The sequence below is a fragment of the Chroicocephalus ridibundus genome, chromosome 5 (assembly GCF_963924245.1).
Source record: "Chroicocephalus ridibundus chromosome 5, bChrRid1.1, whole genome shotgun sequence".
Lineage (NCBI taxonomy): Eukaryota > Metazoa > Chordata > Aves > Charadriiformes > Laridae > Chroicocephalus > Chroicocephalus ridibundus.
In genome coordinates this window covers 71755653-71769979 of record NC_086288.1, presented here as the reverse complement: position 1 = coordinate 71769979, position 14327 = coordinate 71755653, and the positions used below count along the sequence as shown (strand labels likewise).

General features: G+C 44.8%; 1 protein-coding gene across 4 annotated transcripts in view; it reads left to right on the top strand.

Annotated features, from left to right (window-relative positions):
* LNX1 (ligand of numb-protein X 1) overlaps positions 1-14327 on the top strand; it is a 128634-nt gene that overhangs the window by 33942 nt on the left and 80365 nt on the right. For 2 of the 4 annotated variants that reach the window (XM_063336455.1, XM_063336456.1), the window contains one exon: positions 9445-9577. The gene's annotated coding sequence lies outside the window, so the exon portion shown is untranslated. Of the gene's footprint in view, positions 1-8303; positions 8409-9444; positions 9578-14327 lie in introns of those variants that run through there. The other 2 variants (XM_063336453.1, XM_063336457.1) reach the window with 2 other exon arrangements.

Below are 14327 nucleotides of genomic sequence, written 5' to 3'. Positions count from 1 at the left end.
ACGTGTTTGTGTGCCCTTACAACTTTTGTTTCTGATGTAATCTATACCCTATGCGTTGCACTTTCCCTTGGATAAATGAATTAGCAATCTAAGCAATTGGCATGCAAAAGGAGCCGTGCTTAGACCGATGCTTAATTCATTTAGTAAAACAAAGGGAGGTCATTTGCAAGACGTGCACTCTCCCCTGTTTGCGGAGCTTGCTGGGCCAGCAACGCTCTGTGCCTCAATCTCCAAGCAATAAAACGTTCAGCCTGAAAGGGCTGGGCTGCTCAGGAGCTGATGTATTGGAAACATCTCACCTTCTTGAAAGGAAGCGACCCCTTCCTACATGCTCTGTCCCACCAGCTGATAACTTCTGTGGGTTTTTTTTGTGTGTGTGGATATACTAGAACTTACAGTGAGTGTGACCTAAAGAATGCAGCCTTCCAATACCTAAAGATATTGGAAGGTATTATAGCAGCCTTCCTGTACCTAAAGGGGGCCTACAGGAAGGATGGGGAGGGACTCTTTATCAGGGAGTGTAGTGACAGAACACGGGGTTATGGCTTCAAACTGAAAGAGGGTAGATTTAGATTGGATATAAGGAAGAAATTTTTCACTATGAGGGTGGTGAGGCACTGGAAGAGGTTGCCCAGGGAGGTTGTGGCTGCCCCATCCCTGGAGGTGTTCAAGGCCAGGCTGGATGGGGCTTTGAGCAGCCTGGTCTAGTGGGAGGTGTCCCTGCCCAGGGCAGGGGGTTGGAACTAGAGGATCTTTAAGGTCCCTTCCAACCCGAACAATTCTGTGATTGTGTGTAAAGCTTGCATACCTGAAAGTACGTCATTTTCCTAGTTGTAGCAATTAGTTCAATAAAAGATACAACCTTTCCACACAAGGAGAAGATCCTTTACCTCTCTGACATAAGAGCAGAGGCCCCAGAGCATCCTGTCTCAAATTTACACCTTCACAAGTTCCTGTGGTACGCATGGACATAACTATACTTGATAAAATGTGCCCTGGTTTTCTTTAGCTAGATTGCACAGGGTTTAAGCCCTTTAAGGGACGATCCAGTGTTCAGTGCAGTCAGTGAAAGCTCCTTCCCCAGAGAGGTTTGTCCTCTGATGAAAAGGCAGGTGCCGGGGCGTGAGCAGGCACGTTCCAGATGATGGTGGGCACCGGCACAGCCCCTGCCTGTTCCCAGCAAGGCTCTGCTGCTGAAAACAAGCGTCTACAAGTGGGCAACTCCCAGACGCTAATGCATTTCTTCCTCCTGTGCGAAACACACCTGTGCCTGTTCAGAGAGTTTCCCTGAAGGGCTCGGGGCAGCGCTGAGTCCTGTGGCTGCAGGTCTCGCAGCCGACTGCAATTCATGGGTACGTCCTGCCGGTGTGACCTACGTGGAGGACTTGGGCTGGCATTAAAAATGGCATTTGCTGAATGACATTGCGAAGCGACCTGCAAAAACAGGACGCTTCAACGCAGAAAGAATGCTACTCGATGCCATTATTTAACTATTAGCTATTTAACAAATACAGTACCCCAGCCAGCCTCTGTCAGCATCCCATGGGCCAGCACAAAATATACTCCGTTGGTTTTGGACTGACCATGGAGCGAAACCATGTGCTGGCATGTAATATATGCAGTACTAAATGACGCAGAGATGGAATAGGTGCCGCAATAGGTGTGAACAGGGGACAAAATCTTGACTATTAGGAACTGCCACAACTGTATTTAGAGTAACAGCACGCCGAAGGGGGTTAAGAAAGTAAATGTGGTTCAAATTGGCCACGTCAGGAACAAATTAAATCAGCTTGGTAGAGGATCCAAGGAGAAACGCATTTGGAAACGCTTATATGCTGAAGCTGAGAGTCTGGCTAATAAGTAAGAAGAACTGGAATTTCTCAATAATCAAGATAAATTCAACTTAATTGTCTCATCAGGTTTCAGTGCTAGAGGGACCAGTATGTCAGAATATTGTATAAGCTGTTTAAGCAGGCTAAGGGAGATAAAAGAAACTGCGCGAGAGGAATGACTTTGTGTATGACCCAGTGACTTCTATCTGCCTAACTTAGAACTGGGAAGTGCAGGATCTTAAGAAATGCAGTGCAGTATGCTGATTACCAAAGCCCAGGAGCAAGCAGGGGTGGGCAGAAGTGATACCGTAAGTCACTGAGCTGAATCTGAAGACAGGATGAGCTGCTACCGCGTGTGGGAAGAGAACCGTGTAATTATGGGGAGCTCTATTTTGGAGACTTACTGAAGATGTCATTTAGCTACCTGTGAAACATCACTAGAGCAGCATTAAATACTACATGATAGGTCTACAAAGCAAACGCGTCAAACCTGGCGTGGAAGAATTCTGCTTTTAGGCGACCTCATAATAAATAAAAATGAACTTATCCACTCGACTGGAAATCAGGGGTTGTCTCAGGAAGAAGTGATCATGACCTGAATACATCCACTAAAGTTGAAAACAGTCCCAAACAGTAATATTTATACATGGTATTTTGAAAAGGACAATTTCCCAAAGCCAAGGACAGCCCTTAATAAAATTGACTGGGGAAACAAAAAATATGAATGAAAATGGCAAGATTTTCAAGAAGAGTTTGCTAAATGGGCACAACATTGTTAAGATAACATGTGGCAAAAGAAGACAAAAAGTAGAAATGTGCTAATACATACGTACACATATGTTTAAATGCGTATGTATTTGTCCACACATATTTATATATGGGGCTATGTATGTATAAATATCTGTAGACACACATGTGAGCATGAATATACATAGTACTTACATATTTAAATAAACTGTGGGGCTGTACATTGGAAAAAAGGGCTAGAAAAAGGGAGATAGATAGTGGTTGATATTTATCTGTTATAAAGTATGGAATTACTAGCAAAGGCTAAAGCAAAATCTACTCTTGGCAAGCAAATAGTGTTCTAAAGGAGTTTTTAATTCACATAAGGAAAAAAGATGTAGCAATGGTGTAGGCTGAGCAAGGATTGAAGGTACTAAACCAGTTAATAAGAAATGCATAGATGGCTGAAATGTTCAGAAAATATTTCTGGTTTATGTTTGGAAAGAAACAAGATAATGTACATATATCATGTGAGGATGATGAATTCTTTTACAGCCCCTCTATAATTTAGACAACGTTAGATGACTCCTACTTTAGGAAAACAGCTTTAAAGCAGTAAATCCTGTATAACCTGCAGCTATGCATCCTAAAAATTTAAAAAAAAAATGGCTGAGAAATTGCCTGGCCCACCGATGTGAGCTTTTAACAAATTTGGGGATATGGAGAAATTTGCCAAGACTGAAAGCGTGTTCTTTTTTTTTTGCCAATGTCCTAACGGCACAAACTGGATAATTCTGATAACGGCAGGACGGCTTGCCTGACCTCACTTCCTCGCTTCCACTAAAATAACAGAGAAGCTGATACGGGGATTCAAGTCATAAAGAACAGAAATATTATTAATGGCAGCCAGTGATGTTTTCATTAAACACAGGTCTTGTCAGGTAAGCTTGACTTGCCTGGTTTTATGTAAGATTACCTGCTTGGCTAATAAAGTAACTATATAGGCACAATAGACCCTGAAAGCGTTCAGCTCGGTATTCTTACATAATTGGATCAAAAATGAAGCATTTTACATTCTTGTGTGAGCACACGTCAAGCGGCTAACAACTGGTGTATCAAAAGCAGTTGATGCAAAATCACACTAACAAGGGTATTTCCAGTGAGATTCTAGTGCCAAAATCAGGACTCAGCCCGCTTCTGCTAATCTTCACTTCTTGGTCTTGCAGGAAAAATGCTGGATCGCTCACTGATCGTGCAAAGTGCTACAGAAAAGGGAATCTGAATTGCCTAAAAAGTGGAGTTCAGACCAAATACAGAGTGTTTTAATACAGACAAATGTAAAATTGTAAACCTGGGAACATGTAGCACATCTACAGAAATTAAGAAGACAGTTTAGGAAAAAAAATAATGAGTTTGGAAAGGCTTTAGAGATCTTAATGGACAACCTGAGAACATAGCCCTAGCCCAATGGCAGGGAGAAATGTCTAGTGTGATCATTGAGTACACACGCAGAAGGGAGTCAAGTCGGAGCAAGGGTCTGATTTTGTCTGTGTTCGTAGTTTCTGTGCGTGTAGGGAGACTCATGTGCAGTAACATCAATCCCATCACAGCCGGCACTTTAAAAGATGATTTAAAAATTGGAGGGGAATGCAGGGGATAGCAGAAATCTTACCGAAAGGCTAGGTAATATACCGGCTAGTTGAGGATAGGTAATGTACCTGCTAGATGGAGCACAGTCTTTTCGGTCCACCTGAAAAACACACGTGGATGTTAGTGCGAGTATAACACAGGTAGTGGTACAAGATGCAGACACCAGCTTGAGAAGGGCTCTTTCAGCCAGCTAGGAAATGCGTAATGTGAATTAATGACAATAACCTGAAGCAGTGTCATCAAATTAGCAATAAATTATCCATATGTTTTTACAAATATTAATGATTAATTCCCAGAACAAGCTACCAAAGAGACTGGTGGACTCCCCACCTTTTGGTTCTTCAAACCAGGATGGGACGCTTTTTTAGAAAGATTCCTGGTGGGACTAAACCCAGGCAGTGGGGTCGAGAAAGGGCACAGAGCAAGGGACGTGTCAGCCTGTGACATGCAAGAAGTCAGGCAAGATGACCTCCTTCTCTCTTCTAGTCTTGAACTCTATGAACTGCTCTCAGGATATAAACATGAATGTGAAAGTTAATTCAAGGGTGGACTGCGCCCGCTACGTATTTGTACATGTGTTTAATACAGACATTTAACTCCACCATAAGCAATTCCCTTTACTGTGTATAAAAAAAGTACATGAGAATTAGCAAGATGCTTTTTATGCCAGAGACTTCCTTGGTAATTAGGAGCAAGTCACTTAATTTCTGTGCCTCAGTTTGCCCACTTCTAGAGAGTGAACCCAGCTTTCCTCAGTCCCTCCCTCCACGCTGGAGAGACCTCTGGGAGGTACTACGCAAACGTATTCTTCCAAAAAAGCACGGGCAATCCAAAAACTGGGGTAGGGCACAGGATTGATGTTTCTGATGGATCAGAGAGCTTCCATCCCGCAGAAGGTATCCGCGTTACCTTGGTCAGCAATCCACCCGTACCGTGAACCGTGACGAGATAAATATAATTGTCCTGGGATTGGTTATGTAACGAGCTTGCTTTGCAATTTAATTAATGAATGTGCTGAGAGCCCAGATTAATCTTTTAACTTCAACAATTTCTCCCAAGGGAAAACATATAGAGCCTGGTTATCTGTAATATTATCCTCTCCCAACTGCCTGAGTGATTTGGCCACTTGAATGTTTGTTTTGCTGACGTACGTACAGCTCGTGTGTTCGCGGATTGTTCTGGAGGAGGTGGAAGGAGCCCTGAGCTTCACTTGACACTGTACAGACGGGTCTGCGGGCTTTCCCAGTCGGAGCCCTTCCTGACGGATGCCATGCGAGCTCTTTGGTGGGATGGTTCTAGTTGCTGGTATGGCACAAGTTGCTGTTTTGCGTTTTTTTTTCCCGGTAGCGACATACTTAATTCTGTGCACTTTCAGCCCATGAAAGCTGTCCGTTTCAGAAAACAGTAGTTGTAAGTCTGGTACTATTATTGGTTCATTGAGGACAAGAGATTATTTCAATCACGTGGTTTTAGTTTCTTCATTATGTTCCTGTTCTTCTCAGGAGTCTTCCAGAAATTGTAAAGGTACGGGATACAGGAGGTGTAGTAAGTCTTTATGACAAATGAAACATGACTTCCCAGAGTAACATACACTGTGTAAGATCCTTGCCATCTGTAAATTGCACCAAGTAGGTCAGCTTGGAAGTCAACGTGCTATTTAAACTGTCACACTCTAGAGAACTGCTCGTGTAACATTGGTGATTAATGACTGCAGAGTCCATAGTCTCATTTCCAGGCAGACTGTCAGTGGCACTCAGTAGTCCCCGGAGAGTCCATAGTACAAGCGCTTGACAATCTTTCCTTTTATCTTTTGTGATCCAGTTCAGATTGCTGACTTTCCAAAAAGAGAAAACAAGGAGAGGGAACTGACATGAAAACACCAGCCTTCATTCTGGAGTAATTCCTAAATCTGATTTCCCCGCCCCCAGCTAGAGTTTGTTCCTATGTCCTGTATGCCTCAACGAGCTGAGGTATATATGCGGTGCAATCCCACGTGAGAACATTATATCAAATGCCCATGCCAGATGTGGATATGGCCTGCCATCATGGAGGTCGGGGGAGACAGTTTCGTCCTGGGAAACCCTTCTCCTCCTGGCTGGTCTGTCTCCACCATCCTGAGCTGTGACCCACAGCTCATGATGCTCCTTCCCTGACTCCCCCTTGTCACCGCTGTTCCACCGAGGCAGAGTGTCAGCCAGGGCCATCCGCCCTCCACCTCCTTGTTCCCATCCTACCATCCATCTGTGGGCATCAGGGACAAGGCTATGTTTTATCATTGTGGGGACATCACAGAAATACTCAACAGCACTGGAGATTGTAGGGGTTTGGGTTTTTTTGTGTGTGTATGGTTGGACTCGATCACCTCAAAGGTCCTTTCCAACCATGAAGATTCTATGATTCTATGATTTCTTGTGTACTTGAAAGAGATGGCATAGTTCAGCCCCTTGACAGATCTGTGTGGACAAGAATGTAACATGCACAAGAGATAGGACTTTTATTTCCTTTTTTGCAAGCATTCTGCTGGCTGGCCCGGACCAGGGGCTGGAAGACAGGGCTCAGCTGTAGGCAAAGAGCTGACCTGGCCCCTGCCCCATCTGCTCCGGCATCACGGGGCTTCACGGGAGGCTGCATGGGCCTCTGTGTTTGCAGGACATGCTGATCTTTTCAACCCAACACAGGTGTCATCCATTACAATATTATCACCTAACACTGGATTATTACAATTTCCCACAATTTGACTTGACTAATCTTCTAACTTAGCTTGCACAGCATGTATTGCCAATGGTTGCAATATATACTGAAATCATTTCTTTAAAATAAATAAATGAGTGAGTCTAATACAATAGAGTTTATGGCACGTTGTCCTCCTGGGAATAATTTCAGCAGTAGTGAGGTATGGAATATCTGCAACTGGAAAGGTCTGTCCTTATACCCATATTTGCATAGATTGAGACAAACTGTATGAATTTGTTTTAAATTAAACAGAGCTAAATATGTAACTTTTTCACCTCCAATGTATGAAGCTGTAACAGTGAATTAGAAGTTTACCATGCAGGCGTCATTGCACCAGTCAGATCTATGAGATGCTGCTGTCGTTTCCATGCAAAAGAATGAATCGCAGCAGGAAAAAATACTGTCACTTTTTTGTGCTGTTGATGAAGAAAATCTGACGGAGCCTTTAGCCGGCTGCAGGCAAAGGAGGGAATCTGTAAATAATGCAGTGCACAGGCTGTAGTTTGGAGGAGATCCTTCTATGTTCCTCCCCAGCAGATGAAAGACAGGTTCAACACAGGTTCTTCCATCAACAGGTACAGCTCACCAGCTCTTCGGTTCAGAGCCAATAAATAATTCGCCTTCTGGGGAAATAATTTGCCTGGTATGGGTAAGGAAGTATTAATGCCGTATTCCAGAGTGAAGAATTCAGACAGGAATGAGTGCCCAAGAGGGCTGTTTGGGCGAGCAGGAGAGCGGAGAGTCTTTCTTCTGAGCAGAGACTTAGAGAGTTCGAGTGGGAAGGAAAATAGGAAAACATGTCATGAGATGGGAAAGGCTATTTAAGCAATCCAGTAACACTGGCATGAGAACAAATGAGTTTGAACTGGCCCTGAGTCTGGAAACTTAGAAAAGCCTCCTGGCTGTGGGAGGGGGTGAAAACTTGGCTAGTTTCTAAAATGGAAATTAAGTCTGTAACTGAGAGTGTCTGATGTGGTCACCTGTGACAGCAGGGCTCTGGGCTTTCTGATCTAGGGCGATCAGCCTCGGAGAGACCTCCCATGCGAGGAAGGATTTAAACACACGCTTTGCTCCACACGGGATGTATTTGCTAATGTTTAAGCTTCTGTAGCTTAAGCATGTTTTTTAAAAGTACATTGCATATGCATAGTTCAATTTTGCAGGCGGCTGACGCATGAGGCTTTTGCATATCTGGCCTTGTGACTGCCGTGGACATCTGGTCCCGTGCGGGCTGCGTCTCTCCGTATTCCATCCATCCCGGAGGAAGAGCAGCAGCTCCAGCAGGGCACTGCCAGCACACACCTGGGTTTTGGGCGACCGAGCACCGGCAGGCTGGCTCGGCAGGGACTCATCCCAGCTTTCCTCCAGCAACTGGGAGCCGGGGCGCAGTGCCGTCAGGGCAGGAAAGGCAAACACTGCTGCAAAGAAGCATCCATCAGGCTAAGGGCGTGACGGTCACACTCGCTGGTAGGACTTGACAGGTCCCTTGATGATTTCTTAAAACAAATATTTAACAAGGGATTTTATAATCACAAGTAGCAAGTATGCTTTTAAAATGTTTGAAGGCAAACAAACTTGCGTAAGAACGGATTGGAGGCCAAGACCTGGTTAGCCATAGATGTTTATATCAGGGGCTGGGGATTTCCTTCCGCCTGTTTGCGGCGTGTACGGCAGTTGCTTGCTTCAAGTCCCTCTCCGAAGCTGCCTTGCTTCCTGAATAACAATTCCTTCCTTAGGAGCAAGTGCTCATGATGGCTGAAGTCATTGCATGTATTAGTGATTCGTGTAGTTGGGAGATCAGGGTTTCTTTTCCTCCATTGAAAATATGTTTTAAAAAAAAAAGATCTTTTTTTGCTGCCACTGCTTTCGTAATTAACATGCACACTCAGCTTTTGCATTACAGCACAGCAGTACAACACGTTATCTGCAGTATAACATCTTACCCCTTTCTTGGGTACTTTTAAAACTAAAAATTACTAGATGAGAGGTCTTAAAGAGGTCTTTATTTTGCAAGGGTCAGGAAATTAGCAGAGCTTGTATTTTCATCCAGCTGCTTCCGGAGTTTACAAATTGCTCTTACATGGTTCAAGTCTTCACCACCAACTTCAAGTGTGCAGGAGCAAGGTGAAGATCCAGCTTCCAAAGCATGGACTCGGGGTTAGAGATTGCGGGCCTCGTCTTCCTTTTCCAAGGGGAAAGACAAGAGGAATCTTTTGTCTTGAAGCAACCTTCAAGATGGTCCCCTTGACTTTAATTAAATTTGAACAGTTTTGATTGCAAGGCTGAAAGAAGAAAAGAAACGCAAGGAAGGGCCAAACTGAAAATGGACTTTGATATATGCCGGAAAGAAAAGTAAAAGCTTCAAATTACAGTGTTGTCTGAGCAGCCTGCACACGCTTATCTGCCTGCGGGAGAAATGACCGGGAGGGTGTGGTTTTCTAAACCTTAAATTGCCCAGGTTTCTGCAATTCAGCTTTTCTTTGTACCTTCTGTCATGCCACAGGCTCCCCCGTCTGAGGCGGCTGCTCTCTGCCCGCGGAGCCGGGGCTGACGGCTGAGCGCGGTGTCCCTGCCCCAAACCCGTGCTTTTACCCCCGCACGACTCCGCCAGCAGTGGACAAGAGACACGGTGACACGTGAGTTTAAAGGCTTGTATTGGTTTTTTTGTACTGTTCATGCTTTTACCCTTTGGTTGGGCACAGATTGTTCCAGAGGAGCAAAGGCGGAAGGAAATGCTCCGGCAAACAAACCGGCCCCGGTTTGCGGCAGGAGGGAGAGCGCCATGCGGCAAGGCAGCGATGAATATTTACTGTGTCGGTCATTAGCGATTCAGTCTCCCCATAATCTAATGCCGGGATTATTTTCATAATCTCCTGGAGAAGGCCATATAACGTACCTATCTTACGTTCCTTGGTAGCTGGTGTTAAAATACTACTTGTGTTCACACAGACGTGCAAGAGCGCCATGCTTACTTCATTGCCTTTTTGTTAGCTTGATGTGTTTGGTTTTCTGTCTTCCTTTTGCTAAGAAGGTTTACTTCTTCAGTAAAGTGTGCTAAAATCCAACCGATTGTCTGTGGAGAGGTGCCATTTGTACTGCAGCTGCTTCAGCCCGTCGTTTTATTAATCCTCTGGAAACCCATTTCTTCCCCTCCCCCAGGTTAAAACCCACAGTCTCGCTGCAGCCTACAGTAGGAGGTAAATCAAGGCTACATTTGCCCCTGCTGTGTCTTGCAGTGTGATTTTAAGCATATAACTGCACCTGAGGTGAGGAGAGAAAGAAAACTTGGTTTAGTTTTTACCTTAGCTCATGTTCTCCTCCACTTATGCTCAGTTTGTAACTCAAATCGTCGTGTAATTCAGTACAGATACGTGCAATGGTTGCAAACCTGCGAATACATGCGAATACGCAGAGCATTTTATAAGTTTCATTTCTACTGGTGACCCTGATGGTCCATGTAGGAACATGGTACATGCGTGGACATGCCAATGTAGGACCCAGGACTGCCATGAGGATACGTGGACATCCTCGCACACTGAAGCACACACAGTAGAGTAGAGGTCCAAGTACATAAATCAGCAGGACCTGTTCAAACATTTAAAGCTAGGCACGTCTTGGGGTGTTTTTAATGACTAGGGATGGACTGCTTGCATCAAGATCTGCGTTGCTTTGACACCTACCAAGGGAAAACAACACAAAAAAAAAAAAACCCCAACAGGAAAGATGTGCATATTACACTTGTAGTTCATGCTTTCCCCTGCTGCCTGATGGCTAGGAAAGGGTTCCTCCAAGAGCAGGAAAAGCAAGAATACCTTTGGTGACTGTACTGAGCACTACACAAGGCACTTGTTTTCCCATCGTCTCCTGTAGGAATGGAGCTCCCTGTTCATCCCACCCTCCAAAGCGCTTTTTGTTTGCTCATTCAGGTTCATGCAGAACGACATCAAGGCAGCTCCACCACTTTATTGAATCAGCACTGTCTGTTATCTGCTATTGCTGGAAAAGCACAAATGATGATCTATAAATAAAAGCTAGGATTCACCGTCAGGCATTTGGAAAGCTGCTGCCTTGCAAGGAGTTGTATCCTCAATACTCCCATCCACTTTCCTGAGACTGAAAATTCCTCTTAAGGAAGTAATCTGTTACTAATTTGCCATTTTCTATTCTTCCACCCCAAACCTCAGAGCCTATGTGTATTTTCCAAAAACATAAATTGAATCAATCTGCGGAAGCTTGTCTCTTCATTATCTTTTGCTTGTCACCTGAAAATATTCCTTCTCCTGCTGCTAATTTCCCTTACTTGTTTGTGGTCCCATACAAACGTCCTCCCCTTCACTCGCACGAGTTCTGCTTTTGGGAAGGCCGTTCCAAGCCCATGTGTTTGAACATTAACTGCATCAGGACTTCATTGTAGCACAGAGTTGGAAAAAGGAATGTTCCTGGCTCTGGGCTGTGATCGTCTATCAGAAGAGAAAATTGAATTGTCTTTTGGAAGAAGTTTGAAGGTGCTGGCATCTTCCCCCAGCACAGCTTTTCTTTTGCAAAACGCGAATAAATCTTGCACGCAGGATGAGATGATAGATTAGCTTCATTTCACTGCGAACCAGGAAATCAAACTACATTGTTTCCAGCAGGAAGGTAAATTAGTAAAGGCTTTCAGATGCAGAGAGTCTCCTCCAGGCTGACTGCTGGAGGGAAGCCGCCCGCTATTTCTGGAGCTGTCGGTCCCGGCCTCGCACTGCACGGGCAGACGGAGGTCTGGGGCTGGTTTTGAGGGACGCTGTGGCCAGAGCCTTTTGGGAAGCTAACAAAGGGCCTCTCGGGTTAAAATGGCCAGACATTGGTATCACGCAAGGCTGCTTGACTTGGCCCTTGTTCGCAGGGCACGTCCACTTCTTCCACGGGACTTTTTGCTTCTAAAAACTGGGATGCGCAAAGATGCAGTCGATCTTTCCGAGGCTTTCCCCAAAGGCTCAAGCTGAACCTGTAAAAAGGATCGTTACCTGAATCACGTGATTCGAGGGAACTCGACGTGGAACCAGAAACTGTCACCTTCGGTTCACGTTCAGGGAACGGTTAGTTGGCAGCTCCTGTCACGTACAACTGCCTCCAGCTTTGTACTGTTGTCATCCCTCTGAGTAAACACCAATTACTCCTTTACAAGGAAATCAAGGAGCTAAACACCCTGAAACTTCCTACCTGTCTATCGGCTCCTGGCAGCCCTCTCCTTGGTCCTCCAGTTTTACTTTAATACACCTGCACCATTCTTACTGAAACAAAGAGCCTTAGTGAAACAATGGTTTCCATGTGCCAGTAATTTCTTATTAAGGGATGATGACTACTTCTCTGTCTGGATTGATGCATCTTTTCAGCAAATGGCTTGTCTGAAAGCAGGTAGATTTTGATCTGATTTTTGGATATAATTCCAGTCCGCTTTTTGTTTGTCTGTTCCCTAGTCATTTGCTTTCCACGCCTATAGCTACATGATATAGATACTGTTGAGACGCTGATGGCAAAAAATATGGGTGATGCTGTTATTTTATTTGCTGTTCTCCAGATTTTTGTTTGTAGCTTTTTATACTATATATTTAACTATCAGTTCACACAGGAAGAACGTGGGGTTTCATAGTTACAGTCTGAGGAGTCAGCTGATCATCCTACTGCTATTTAGAAGAATATCGCAGTCTAGATCCAGTCAAAAGGGGTCTGAGACACTGAAGTAGCTACGATTCGTAGGAGGATTTTCAAAGAATAAAAAAATCCCCTTGCCTGCCTACATGCAGCAGTTCACATCTGACCGTGGGGAAGGATGCAGGAAGCAGGACAGTTTGAGCACGTAATTCCTAATTGGTTTCTCATCAGGGGATTAAGCAGCCCACAGTTGGTCTCCACACCCACAGAACCGGTTCGGGAAGCAGATATTAATTCAGCCACAGACTTAACTATCTTTCCCAGGCTGGTGTCACTCGCGTGTCCTGGCTGACAAAACCTTAGTAAGCCTCTTTATTTTAAGGAGAATGTTACAAGGCCATCAGCAACCCATGCATGTTAATTAGCAATGGACTTTATCGGGCAGTTCCCACAAAGCTCCAATTAAAGCAGTGACGAATCAAGTCCAGCGAGTAGTATCATACTCAGGGCTGCCGTGTCCCAGCACTGAGCAGGCGAGGGCAGAACCAGGCTCTAGAGGATGTGTTTTAGTAGCTGAGGGCTTGGTCACTGTAATAAACAAAATTTATTTGCTGAGGCATTTGTTGGACAGGGATCTTAGTCATTAGCCTGCTGCGAAAAAGTGCCCTGGAATGGAAACTATTGCACAGCCTTAGCTAGAGAGCTGCTTCCACCCCTGCTGCGATACCTCGTGTTTGCCCAGTCCTTTCCATTTGGAAGAGGGTTATAAGCTCTAGCACACAGCTCGCTCCCAAACGAGCAATAGGGACTATCGGTAGAGATAAATGGGCCCTGTCAGCACTACTTCGTAAGAGAGATAACTGAGTGAAAGGCAGCATGCTGTTTGTTCGAGACCCAAAAAGTAACCGGTGTTAGCACCAGAAAGCCGGCAGTCAGACCACAAGTAGTTGGGCTGCTGGCTTCAGCCTCTTCAGCGTGCAATACGTTTCCCTCTTTCAAACACCGCATTTTTCTTAAATATAAAATTCAGCACTCGGCATTGCAAAATGCCCGCAAGCTCATCCAAGCTTCTTTCCCTTGCTCCCTGAAATTTCTGTTTGCAGCTGCATATTGTGTGCCTGCCTATTATTTAGGAGGCTGCCTCTGGGCTGTACTGCACTCCTAAGTTGTTGAAATTTATTTGCTGACTACCCTGCCTGGCCTTGTCCCCTCCTTTTTCCCGGTTCCTGAATGGGACTGGGCCCCGGCAGCTGTGACTGGGTGGCAGGGAATGCTTTCAGATTGCATTATTTCAAAGAGCAGAGCGTCACTGTTTCATGCAGCTCTTCAACAGAGACTGTTTTTCTGGTTAGAATTTGTGTGTTCAGTGATTTTTTGTGGATTCCAGTGGCAGGAGAAGGAAATAGTGAGCTATAGTTTGTTACAGGCATTTACAGATCTATAACTTAAATGATAGATTATATATATAATCTTTAATAATAATAATTATATATAAATCATAGTACTGGAGTTAGGCGCAACATAAGTAGAATTGAGATACAGCTGATTAAACCCTTGCTCCATTGAATTCACTTAATTTTGCCATTGAGTGCAATGGGCCAGAGGTTTTACTAAAGCACTCGCTTCTGTTGCTCAGACTAGTCACAGCAGGGAGCCAGATGCTGCAAGCTGCTGCCGTTCCCCCCCCGCCATGAGTGCATGGTCAGCAAGCAGAGGATGCAGTCCCAGAAGTCAGGAGTTGGTGAGGGCTTTCCC